This window comes from Danio rerio, chromosome 23, assembly GCF_052040795.2.
Source record: "Danio rerio strain M-AB ecotype USA chromosome 23, GRCz13ab, whole genome shotgun sequence".
Classification (NCBI taxonomy): Eukaryota; Metazoa; Chordata; class Actinopteri; order Cypriniformes; family Danionidae; genus Danio; species Danio rerio.
The window spans coordinates 41,322,501-41,336,515 of NC_141043.1; the positions used below are offsets into that span (position 1 = coordinate 41,322,501).

Here is a 14,015-nt window from a genome sequence, read left to right on the forward strand (position 1 = left end):
AACTTTGGCGTTCATTTAGTTGCTCAAGCGTAAAACAAGCGCTCGTCAGAATCGGAGGTCCATTGAATATACTGGGGTAAAATAAATGCTCATATTACAAAGACATGGCAGGGGGAAATGTAATTTAATGCAGGGCTTCTTGTACAATCTGAGACACTTTATATCGGATATCACTCAGCCAGTGGAGATCGTTGATTTTTAAAGAAAACTGACCTTAAATGCGCAATTTTTGCATTGGAATACAGTTGACCGGAAGCGCTTAACCCAGGTTACTGGCAAATTCAAAGTCCTATTAGCATGCTTCGGCATATACCCTATTGCATACTATTGTATAATATAGATTCGTTTTTTTTAGTTGTTGCTAGTTTTGTCACACAATAGGATACATTTAAGGTACAGTTCAGCAAAAATGTTAAAAACACAGTGAAAGAATGAAGTGATTGACCTCAAACACATGCAGTTGAAGTCAGAATTATTAGCCCCCCTGAATTATTAGCGCCCCTGTTTATTTTTTTCACCAACTTCTGTTTAATGGAGGGAAGATTGTTTCAGCACATTTCTAAGCATAATAGTTTTAAAAACCTATTTCTAATAATAATTTATTTTATCTTTGTCATGATGATAGTAAATAATATTTGACTAGATATTTTTCAAGACACTTCTATACAGCTTAAAGTGACATTTAAAGGCTTCACTAGGTTTATAAGGTGAACTAGAAAGGTTAGGGTAATTAGGCAAGTTATTGTATAATGATGGTTTGTTCTGTAGATTATTAAAAAAAATAGCTTAAAAGGGGCTAATAATTTTGTCCCAAAAATGGTTTTTAAAAAAATAATGACTGCTTGTAATCTAGCCAAAATAAAACAAATAAGACTTTCTCCAGAAGAAAAAAATATTATTAGACATACTGTGAAAATGTCCTTGCTCTGTTAAACATTATTTGGGAAATATTTAAAAAAATAAAATAAAATGAAAAGGGGGCTAATAATTCTGACTTCAACTGTATATTTCCTCAAACATCAGACTTCAAACTAGATAAATATATCTATTGTTTTTGTTTTTTTAAAAAAAAAGCATTTTTACTGCCTATTTGTCAGCTACATATGCAGAAGATGAGTAAACCGATATCTGGTGGTTGCGTGAATTCCAAACTTGGATGTTGCATGGAAATAACGCTGACTTTATTTGCCATCGGAATCAATGTAAATACTTTTTATTCTGTAATTAGACATGAATAGCCACTCGTATTTACTACTAAGAAGGTCTGATCTTTTTGAGTTTATCATGATTTTATTCGATGATAGCTGCAGTGAATTCTTACCTTATTAGCTACATGGCCTTGTCATTCACTGAAGTAGTGCATGTTTATGTATATGAATATCATATTTAGGTATGAATAACCACTTTAAGCATAATTATTGCTTGATGTGTATTGCAATTACTATGCATTTTGATCAGAATTCAAGAATTCTCAGCAGGCTGCCTGTCTAGGTAGGGAATTGCCACTTCTTTTTAACAAGAATTACCCCAGTACAGCATTCAAATGCAGTTTTTTTGGCATGTATTTTTTATTCCAGGTCAATTTGGACCCAGATAATAATAAAATACTTATATTGTAAGAGAAGGTTATGTTATTTGGGAAAAAGTTGTCATAATATAGATTTAAACATTGATAATGTTATAGAAAGTTATATGTTTATAGAAAGTTATAGAAAGAGTATATGCAGTTACATTTCTTGGTGTTGTTTTGGATCTTAAAATTTGTTGGAAACCACAAATAAATAATGTGAAATCAAAATTAGTAAAAACTGTAGCAATAGTGTATAAAGCAACATTTATCCTGGACAATAAATCAATGTACTGTATGTATTATGTAACACACTTATGTAGCCATATATGAGTTATTGTGCTGAAATATGGGCAAATACATATAAATCTAATTTACGATCCGTAGTACAATGCAGAAAAAAGTCATTAGACTGAACATGTGGGGTATTTGAAGCATCCAAATCCTTTATTTTGTTAAATTGAAGATACTTAGGTTTAATGTTTGGTTAAATTTAAATCAGCACAATTTATGTTTAAAGCTTGGAATAAATTACTTCCAAATTGCATACAAAAGTTTTTTGAAGAACGACAAGGGGGATATAATCTGAGAGAAGAACAACATTTTAGGATGTTGAAAACAAGGACAACTTTAAAAGGTTTGTGTATGTCTGTCTGTGGTGTGAAATAATGGAACAGTCTAGAAAAGACTCTCAAACAATGTCAGGATAATAATCAATTTAAAAAGTTGTAAAATATATATATTATTAAAGGAATATAATGGTGATTTGAAAGGATCAAATTTTTATTAATGTCTATTTGCAGTTAAAAAATGTAAAGGTACAAATAAAATCAAACATAATTTGTCAGAGATGCCAAAATAATAAAATATGTTTCATGTGAAAAGAAGAGATAAGTAAAAGAAGAAATAAGTTTATGTAATAGACGAATGATGTATGTAAAGGGGTGTGAAAATAATAAGCCTGTGCTTCATCCCACTCCATTTTCGACCATGTTGAAATGTATTTTTTGTTAATAATATTTTATGAATGATAGTTCTGTTCGAAAATAAATAAATCAAATCAAGTAATGAATGTTATCATTTACCATTACTAAATTTATCTAAATAATTAAGGACCGTTTGAGGAATTCTTTAATTTTACATTTTTACACATAACATTTTATATTTCATAAACAGAAACTCCTCATCCCCCCCAAAACACAAAAGCAAACACAAACAATGATTTAAACTATACATTTTTATGTTGATGAGAGATGTGAGACCTATTTAAAAATTATTTATTTATGACATTTATGATCTGAGAATTATTAGTGTTAATCATATTGGAATGAATAGAATTTTAATTCAATTCAATTGACTATATTAATTTAATTAATTTGATGACTCATAATTGCTCAAAAGCATTCATGAAAACCACATGCATATTTAATTAATAAACGAAAAGGTTAAAAGTTAACCTTTTTAGGTTAAAAGTGCTTTTCCTGTGTAAATTCCAGTGTAATTTTGTTTGTATGTTTAAAAAAAAACAGCCAAAGTGTGTGCGTGAGTGCTAAATAAATAAGTATGAAGCTGGTAGTCTTGACTTTGACAAAAATGATTAAAAAAATTGAGCAGATATTGAGCTTGTTTGCTCCCCTAGAAATAAGATCTCATTTTTATTTATCTCTGGGTCAAAACAGACTCTAATCTGATATGAGAATTGAAAAGGACAATTTTTAAATGAGCGTTTTAGGTGACATTATACAATTTATAATATATTTATTATTTATTTAATCATATAATATTATATAAATATACTATTATATAAATTAAAAATAACTATTTATCAAAGAATCCTGAAAAAAAAGTCCCAGCTTGCAGAAATCAAGAGCACTTTGCTTTTCACAATTGTTTTTTCATAGTAACAGCCATCTCAAGCAGCCAATCGTCATATTTCTGAAGGATCATGTGACACTAAAGACAGTCTTATTTATACATTTAGATAATTTTTAATCTAATAAATGGAGCCTAATGTAGGTGTGCACAGGAGACTTTGCAGACTTTTGCAATTTTGTATACTTTTCAAGTCGAGCAGTAATCTGAAATGCCGTGTTTTGTTGGCTCAGCACATTGTGCTGCATTATCAGTTTGAACAAGACAGATTTACACACAAACTATTGGTGTCAGACAGTAAACTTCACCCCTATCTTGTCTAAGTTTTAAAGTTTGTATCTTTACTGAAGGCGGATCCTCAAAATAGTGCAATAAATAAGAGCAGATGCAATCAGGCAACTAAAAATCATGTCAATATTATTGAAAATAAGTGTTATATATGGACTAGCCCTGCGGCATGTGTCACAAAGAGGATAGTAAGCTAACTGCTCAGTTTAATCCATCATATAACATCTTTAAATTTAAATAGCACCCTGTTAGCCTCCAATAAATGTCACATTTAGTTAGGCCTGTCGCAAATATCAAAATTTATACTGTGCAATACATGGACATTAACAAAATCTTTGGTGCTGCAATATACACTCACCAGCCACTTTATTTGGTACACCTGTCCACCTGTTCATTATTGCAAATTTCTAATAAGTTAATCACATGGCTCGAATTCGGGAGACCACGAGAACACAGAACGTGTCCTGTGAGAAATATGCTGCGTTCTTCCTGATGGTCACAAATTTTTTTAAAACAGAAAATATACAAAAATACTTTGCACAATACAAATAAAACAGATTTTAATAGAAATTTCAGCAAATAAACAACCTTACTGTGTTTATGGGCTCTATTTTGATGGTCCATGCGCAAATGCTTTCAGGATGTGTCAGGACGCGTTTTTGCTAATTTAAGGACAGGAAATCTGCCTTGCGCTTCGGCGCATGGTCTAAAAGGGTTGAGTTTATTTTCTTAATGAGTTATAGGTGTGTTTTAAGAATAAACCAATTAGAGTCTCATCTCCCATTCCCTTTAAGAGTCAGCTGTGTCGCGCCAAGAGAGCATTCGCTATTTACAGGACGCAAAGTAAGTCTAAGTGGAAAAAAAATGAGCATTTCACAAGCAAACAGTTAACAGTTATTTAACAGAAAACTGTTAAACAGAGCATCTACTGCATGAGAATAAGAGATAATGGATCACTTTCACTTTCACTCTTGGATAGGGAAACCTTTACGCAGAGACATCAATTAGCCTATAAATAAATAGTTTTGTTTGTTAAGCGCAAATATTCGTTTAAAAACTATTTCTAAATTTAGTTCTAATTTCCAGTAAACGAATAAATGAACAACAATAACAAAGTGTGTTCAAAAACCTGAGTTATATCCTAAAACACATGCTGTGCCCCATATGGTCTTAAACCTGACAGGTGGGCAAATCTAAGCTTGTTTTTAATAAAACAAATATAAATATGGATATAATAAATAATACTGCTAATAATAATAACATTAGACAAAAGCAAATTGTTATGAATGAACTGAAAAAGCCTCCCGAGATGAAGAAGACATAAAAGCAGTGGTTTTTCATATTTATGTAGGCTAGAAAATAATATGTTTTGTAATATTTTAATCCTTTATATGTATATCCTATATCTATTATTGTTATATCCTATATATATCCTTAATATTTACATTTTTTTCATATGTAAAGATATTTGCCTATTGCTCTCTTGTGCGTATTAAGCAGTGCGTAAGCGAGGCGCAACTCTGCACCGGAGTTTAGACCGGGTTGGTTTTGGTCTAATGAAAAATCTATTATAGTTTTTCAAAATAGCAATGCGCCAGCGGTCCGCCTCAGAACGCCTTCCTTTTTAGACCAGGACGTCTATGGACGCAAAAATGAGCGCTAATGCATTTGCTATTTAAACAGCGCAGTGCAACGCCTCAAAACGACTCTTGCGCCAAGCTGAAACTAGCAAAAGACTATTGCGCCGCGCCTTGCGCCACACTGCGCTGGGTGTATGATAGGGCCCTATTTCTTTATTAAGATTTTCATGTCAATGTTTACTTTAATCGTCTCATTTAGGGAAACTCCTGAGATAATTAAGTCGTATCTCTAAACTTTAACAATAAATCTTTTTAAAATGCTGTGCTTTCCAACTTTTATTTCAGTCGCAATGACTTCTGGGACTTGTAGAGCGAGTTTGATGCTCAAGTCTTCATTGGTGCATCCTCGATACCAAGAACACATCCGGGAACTTTCATGTGTCCTCCATTCTTGTGCTCTTGAGTGTTCAGAACTAAGTGAAGTTTATTTCTAAACTAATTTCAAGAGGATCTCGTGCTTATGATTGCTTGCAGCTGGACCCACATTATCCATTTTACAATGCACCAATCAGACGATTCCTAAGCTACTATAAATACCCAAGGTTACGTAAGGCAAGGCAAGTTTATTTATATAGCACATTTCATACACAGTGGCAATTCAAAGTGCTTTACATAAACAGGAATAAAAGAGACAAGTGTAAGAAAATAAAAACAAATAATAAGAATTGTAAAAATACTAATAATAAAAATAGATAAAACAGATAAAAATGTGTTAAGATTATAGGTTATAAGATAATGAAAAAGAAAAGAAAAACATAATAGTGCGATCTGTCGGACCCAGCACAGTGCTCATTCAGTAAAGGCACAGCTAAACAGATGTTTTCAGTCTTGATTTAAATGAGCATAATGTTGGAGCACATCTGATTATTCCAGCAGCGAGGGGCGTAGTTGCTGAAAGCTGATTCACCCTGCTTTGACTGAACACTTGGAACTTCTAGTTTATATGATCCTTAAATCCTGAGTGATCTGTTGGGTTTGTATTCAGTGAGCATATCTGTAATGTATTGAGGTCCTAGACCATTTAGTGATTTATAGACAAGTAATAATACTTTAAAATCTATTCACAGCTATCTTCATTTTGAAGAATCCCCCCTTCCACCCGTACTCCTCCTCCTTCCTAGATGGGTGGCACGATGGCCCAGTGCTTGGCACTGTTGCCTTACAGCAAGAACGTCTCTAGTTCCAGTCCTTACCAAACCAGCTGACATTTTTTTTTTGTGCAGAGTTTGCAGGTTCTCTCCGTGCTCCCCCGGGTCCCCTGTTTTCCTCCCAACACTGTCCGAAAACATACAACCTAAGTTTATTGACTAATCCAAATCAACACCATAGACATGCTCCTACCAAGTACTTATCTCTTTAAAGAGCAACTACTATCTGCTCTTCAGCCACCACGACAGGGACGTTCTCAAGATCTACCTGAGCTCAAACTCCCCTCTTGCCTTGCAACGGTAGGGAGCCCCGGACTTGAGGATCTTATGAACTCAGTGCTCTCTCCTGAGACAGCATGCCAAACTAGCTTTATAATCAATCATCAGCTAAGTGTGAACACTTGAAACTTTGGCACTTGATAATGGCATTACACGAGGATGCAAGAACACTGAAGAATGCTGAAAGAAAGACTGGTTCAAGCTGATAGAAAGGCAACAGTAACTCAAATAACCTCTCGCTACAGCCGAGGTACGCACAACACGTCCAACCTTGAGGCGGCTAGGCTACAGTAACAGAAGAATCCCCAGGATGCCACTCCTGTCAACTAAGAACAGCAAACTGAGGCTACAATTCGTACAGGCCCACCATAATGGACAAAACAAGAATGGAAATGTTGCCTGATCTGATGAGTCTCGATTTCTACGCAACATTTGGATGGTAGGGTGAAATGAAAAGCATGGATGGTGTGGATTGGATATTTTCTTGGCACACTTTGGGGCCATTAGTACCAATTGAGCATTGTGTTAAAACCACAGCCTACCTGAGTATTGTTGCTGAGCACAGTTTACCCATCTTCTGATGGCTACTTCCAGCAGGATAGCGCTCCAAGTCATAAAGTGCGAGTTTTGAAGGCAAAAGGGGTTCCAACCAGATTTTAGTAAGGTGTACCTAATAAAGTGGCCGGTGAGTGTATATTCTCAAATAATGTTTAAAGCTATTTTTGTAGGACATTTACATTCTATCTCACCTGTCAAATTTTATAATTGGACATTTTATTAATAGGACACTTCATGCGATATAATATGACATTTACTTTTTAACACAATTCTAAATAACCTAAAGAATAAAACGACTTTGTTCCTTGAACGTGTTTATGGCTATTTGCATTATTATACAGTGGGGGAAATAAGTATTGAACACGTCACCGTTTTACTCAGAAAACATATTTCTAAAGGTGCTGTGGACTTGAAATTTTCACTAAACGTTGGTAACAACCAGAAATCCATATGTGCAAAGAAAACAAAACTAATTACTTAACAAATGAAGTAATGTGTAATGAAATGAAGCAGGGAAAAAGTATTGAACACATGAAGAAAGGGAGGTGTAGAAAGGCAGTGAAAGACCTGACAGCAGCTGATCAGCAGCAAATCTCTCAATAGTTCTTCAGCAACCTTCTACCCTTCCTCATTATAAATGAATATCAGCTGCTTCAGTGCAGCATCTACATTAGCAGGATGATGAAGATGAAACCAGGGTGGACATTTCAGCAAGACAATGATCCAAAACACAGCCAAGGAAACTCTCAAATGCTTCCAGAGAAGGAAAATCAAGCTGTAGAACAGCCCAGCCAAGATTTAATTGACGAGATTCACAGAAGCATAAAGATTTTCACACCCTGTTGAAGTCAGTGAAAAACTCACAGCTGTTTTGTTTTATTATTTTTTTTGTTTGTATTGTTTGAGTTTTTACCAAAATCTAGTTCAATTCTGTAAGTCAACAGCTCCTTTAAAAAATGTTCCCAAGAAAAAAACATGATGTGTTTAATACTTCCCCACTGTATGTAATCAGTGTTATAAAATGATCTCAAAATGACAATAAAATTGCTTATCACAAAAAATTCCGTGACTATATCTTGCACAGCAAAAATTCTTTATCGTGACAGGCCTACATTTAGCTTTATTTTTATTTGCTGAGTAACTCCTTATTTCTGCTTGCATAACTGACAGGAGAATAATATTGTCTATCTTATAATTTTCATCTGCCATCAACTATTGTTATATTTACAGTTTGTTTTTTTCAACATTGAAGCTTGATATGAAAACTTAAAAAAAAGAAGCAACCAGACAACTAAACATGAAACAGCAATTTAAATAAAGCCTAACAAAAGGTCAAACATTTCAGCGGTATTAATTATTCATACCCTAGAGCATGCTGGGAAGAGGCTGAATGGGACTGAACCTCAAAACCGTATTTGAACTCGCTCAGTGCATTTATCTGCCTCACCTGCTTGTTTATTCAACCTATAAATCAAAGTATATTCGGTAGTAGAATAGATCGGTTGAAATGCATGAACATCATGGATTTGCAGCCGACATATCTGCAGCAACTGCATTTTTCTCAATATGGACCTAAATCTCTAAGGAATATTTCCAGTACCTTGTCGAATCTATGCCACAAAAGATTAAGGCAGCTCTGAAGGCAAAAGGGTGTCCAACCTGATACTAGTAAGGTGTACCCAATAAAGTGGTGAGTGTAAATGTATCACAGACAAATAAAATATTGCATATATGTATAAATACAGTTGAAGTCAGAGTCATTAGCCCCCCGTTTATTTTTCCCCCAATTTCTGTTTAATTGAGAGAGTGTCTTTTTAACAAATTTCTAAACAGTAGTTTTAATAACTCATCTTTAATAACTGGTTTATTTTATCTCTGCCATGATGACAGTAAATAATGTTTGACTAGATATTTTTTAAGACACTTCTATACAGCTTAAAGTGACAACTTTAGGTTAACTAGGTTAATTAACTTAACTAGGGAGGTTAGGGTAATCAGGCAAGTTATTGTTTAACGATGGCTTGTTATGTAGACTACTGAAAACAAATATAGCTTAAAGAGGCTAATAATTTTGTCCTTTAAATGGTTTTTAAAAAAATGTAAAACTGCTTTTATTCTAGCCGAAATAACACAAATAAGACTTTCTCCAGAAGAAAAAATATTATCAGACATACCGTGAAAATTACCTTGCTCTCTTAAAGATCGTTTGGGAAATATTTAAAAAAGATTTAGATTAGATAAAAAAAAAAAAATTAAAATCTACATTAATCTTGGAATTAATCTGGATTAAAATGGTTCATTTGAATTCTGCCGAAGGCATTAAGAATATGTGTGCTACCCAAATAATAAGTCTTTGAGAACATGTTTCTCAAGCCAGGTGGCGCGTTAGACCAGGGGCTCATCTCTCCAAAATGCATTACAAACTGCTTTAGAAACTGCTCTACTATGATAATTTATGATGAAAATAAATGATCTTCAATAAGATGTTCTTGTGTTTACTAACCGTTTATTCAGTTAAACATGAATTTTGAACTGTAGGCCTACATAACTTTGAAATAGAACTGAATTAAACAAAAATGGAATTAAGACATGTGGAGTATGGATATGTTAGTGGCATTATTGTATTTTTTCAACAAGATCAAGCGGTTGTCAGTAAACGACCACACACACACATCGCGAAACACGGTGAAACAAGAAAAAAGAAAAGTTTTTTTCTTTCCATTAAGGCGTGCGTTACTAAATTCCATAACACTCTTACTAGCCCTTGCTTCTTATTTGCGTCTAATACCCCAGTTTGTCACGGCGGCATAAATGAAATGCTCATGAGTTAAAGTGAAAGTGCCGAACTGCAGTTAGTCAGGCATCCTGCTGATTTGATTCAGAAGGGCACTTTTTTGTCAGACGGTTCTCCGGTCAGGTATACAGCCGCGCTAAAATATCAAGGTGAAAGTCATCATAACTTGCGTCGAATAGACACAGCTCCCAACCCAACTTTGAGAATAGATCAATGGCGATATTTTTTTTTAAACGCGCGATTACAGTCTCACGTTAACGCAGCACGTTAACACCGATAATGGCCCACCACTAAAATATGTATATATATTTTATATAAATATATTTGCATGTTCTCCCTGCATTCGCGTGGGTTTCCTCCAGGTGCTCCGGTTTCCCCCACAGTCCATGCTGCAGGTGAATTGGGTAGGCTAAATTGTCTGTAGTGTATGAGTGTATAAGGGTGACAGTAAAAAAGTCGTTATTGTATGGACAAGTCTAAATGGAGGACTTGTTCCAAAGAGCCGATTCCGCAACCATAAGGCCAAAGAAGAAAAAAAAGAAGATATATATATATATATATATATATATATATATATATATATATATATATATATATATATACACAAGGTCATGTATACTAATTAAAGTCTAAGAGTTTTAATTTAGTCTTTTGTTGTAGAGGAGAAAGAGAATTGAAAGCTAAAATTGAAAAAAACTGTTTATAATTATTAAAAAACCTTACCATATACAACCCACAATACTTATTATAAGAAAATTATAATACATTTGTAAAGAGCAATTCTCCTTCAAAACAAAGTACAATGCTCCTTTGTAACACTATTTCAATTTGAACAATTCAACATTATTTACTGACTGGTAGGAATTAAAATCGAAGGGCTGAAACAGAACAACAGTATTTTGCCCACATGTTTGTTCAGTCTTGTTTTTCCTGCCCATACTGTATATACTGCTAATTTGGCTTTACCCAAAATAAATTTTAACAGTTGACTCTTATAATGTCTACTTTCTAAATATTTAGCTCCTAATGCAAAAGTCATTCATGCATTAGTTTTCTCTTCGGCTTAGTCCCCTTATTAATCCGGGGTCGCCACACCGGAATGAACCATCGCGAACACAGGAAGAACATGCAAACTCCACACAAAAACCCCAACTGACCCAGCCGAGACTTGAATCAGCAACCTTCTTTCTGTGAGGCAACAGCACAACCTACTGTGCCACCAGGTCGCCTAATACAAAAGTCTCCATTGAAAAAATTTCAGAGTGAGAGAGCTGCAGATGGCAGGTATCTGATCACATATTCCACTCATAACGCTTCCTCGTCAAATGATTAGGGAAAAAAAAACATGTGAACTGAAGGGTTTAGTTTTTTCATGAGCCATCTTATTATTCCTAATATATAAATAAAATAATTGATTCAGAGTGATTTTTCATCCAAACACACATCACACTCAAACTCACAAGCAGGTGCTCACAGCCAGATCAGAGAGAACAAATGCACAGCCATTGCCATCCTCTTTCTGTCTCTCTCTCTCTCTCTCTCTCTCTCTCTCTCACACACACACACACAAAGAGACAAATGCGCCAGGTATAACTGCTGCCGAGGGAATCACAACTCCTTGCACAAGTGGGAAATGTGATTGCACATTTTACTGATGAATACAGCAAAACTCTTCTGCAACCTTCAGTAATGTAATCAAAATGCAATATATGTCACACTGATTATGTAGCGATGACAATTAGCATGTCATTAAATTATCCATAAAATTATGAAGAGAATGCTGTCGCACGGCATGTGGGGAAATCAACCAATCTCTCATCCAGAAATGGTAGTTAGCGAAACCTGTGAAGTGCAGACAAACATGCAAATATAGAGCAACCAGTGTAAGCACGAGCTGCTCTTCGCGTCAGCATATGCAGATGTTTAGCAAAGCTAAAAATTGAGATTTCACGCAACCTCATTTTGTGTATATTTGCTTACTGGAGAGTTTTAGGATGATGTGCGTGTTTACAGAGATGAACACAATGCAAACCCATTTTAGCTACTAATGCCACAATGCAGTAAGAGAAATGGGTAACACTTTACAATAACAGTACATGAATAATGATGTATTAATATGTAAACTAAACATTTATTTTATTTTGAATTAATAAGGAGTTAAGGGACGCACTATTCATGAATAAACTTTAACTGCAACATGAGTCACATGAGTTTATGTGGGAATGACGGCTACCTTAGTTACTTGTTAGTACATGATTGTTTGTTAATTAATTTATTAATTACCACATTAGGTGAGGCAGTGGCGCAGTAGGTAGTGCTGTCGCCTCACAGCAAGAAGGTCACTGGTTCAAACCTAGGCTCAGTTGGCGTTTCTGTGTAGAGTTTGCATGTTCTCCCTGCCTTCGCTTGGGTTTACTCCGGGTGCTCCGGTTTCCCCCACTGTCCAAAGACATGCGGTACAGGTAAATTGGGTAGGCTAAATTGTCCGTAGTGTATGAGTGTGTGTGTGTGTGGATGTTTCCCAGAGATGGGTTGTGGCTGGAAGGGCATCCGCTGCGTAAAAAACTTGCCAGATAAGTTGGCGGTTCATTCCGCTGTGGCGACTCCGGATTAATAAAGGGACTAAGCCGACAAGAAAATGAATGAATGAATGAATTGAACCATGATGAACTCATGATATGTTAATGTATAACTATGTCCTGACTTGGGTTGTAACAATATACCGGTATGACGGTTTACCACGATTTGAACGTGCACGATTATCATACCTTGAACAATTGCATATCAACGGTTTTAACCCTTAAAGACAGAGACAGCACGCGGCTAAAAATAAGTATTGCTCTTAAATGTTTAATAACTTTTGATCCGCTGATCTGATTCATACAATTCAAAGATTGGCATAAAGAAGAGAATCTCAGCTTTCCAGTGCTGTATCACATAACATTCGCGGACTTTCAGAGGCTCCGGAATCAGTGCGGTTACGTCATCAAAATTTGACCACGCTGATTTGACAAAGAAACGCTCGTCACTGTGTCTCCGGACAAACCAGACATGATACATTGATGCATTGTCCCTCCTCCATGCCCAGATTGGTTCAAACTCGCTATATCACAACCAATAAGCATAGGTTTCACTTTTGTTTGTGGACCAACAATGAGCTTTTTGAACAACACGGAATGAGAGATAGGCATACATTTATGCGCGGCTAAATAAAACGCAAAAAAAAAGTTTTGCATGAAATAATTCTCATACTAAGTACTTTTGCATGCACAGCAGCACAGAAACATGACAAAACAGTGACACAGCAAAGACGAACTGCTGCTCTTGCTGTTTTCAAAAGACGCAAATGAAGATGCAGCTGTTTGTCTGCATTACAGACAACCATATCCAAATCCATATCCACAGACAACCATATCCATGCTGGCACATAAAACCTACGGATGTTCCATATTGAATCTAGTTTCGTTATGTAACTATTTATAGTATAGTAAATATTTGTATAAATATATTTTTTACTGAGGATTTGCACCATATTTATTTGGACTTTATTTGGACTTTGACACATTATTTATTATTTTCTTATTTTTTATTTGTTCATTGTAAGTGGTGTTGTTTATAGTAACTAAAAATATATTATTTGGAAAAAGTCAAATTTGCTTCACTGTTCTATTATTTTGTAACATTTGTAACATACCGTATACCGCGAACCTGTCAAACTGTGGTATTGTTTTAGACGATTATCATACCGTAAAAAATTCATAACGTTACAACCCTAGTCCTGACTTTACTTGGAGGGGCACATCATCACTAACCCATTCTTAATTACTCATGAACTCCTTATGCACGTCCAACTAGTGAGTTTACACTGA

At 34.9% G+C, this 14,015-nt stretch overlaps 1 long non-coding RNA gene across 1 annotated transcript in view; it reads left to right on the forward strand.

The window, feature by feature from the left end:
* The window catches only part of LOC141380547 (uncharacterized), a 17,513-nt gene extending 8,827 nt beyond the window's left edge, over positions 1-8,686 (forward strand). The window contains exon 3 of the long non-coding RNA XR_015524125.1: positions 6,435-8,686. This is a non-coding gene — a long non-coding RNA (uncharacterized LOC141380547). The remainder of the gene's footprint in view (positions 1-6,434) is intronic.
* The last annotated feature ends 5,329 nt before the right edge of the window (positions 8,687-14,015 follow it).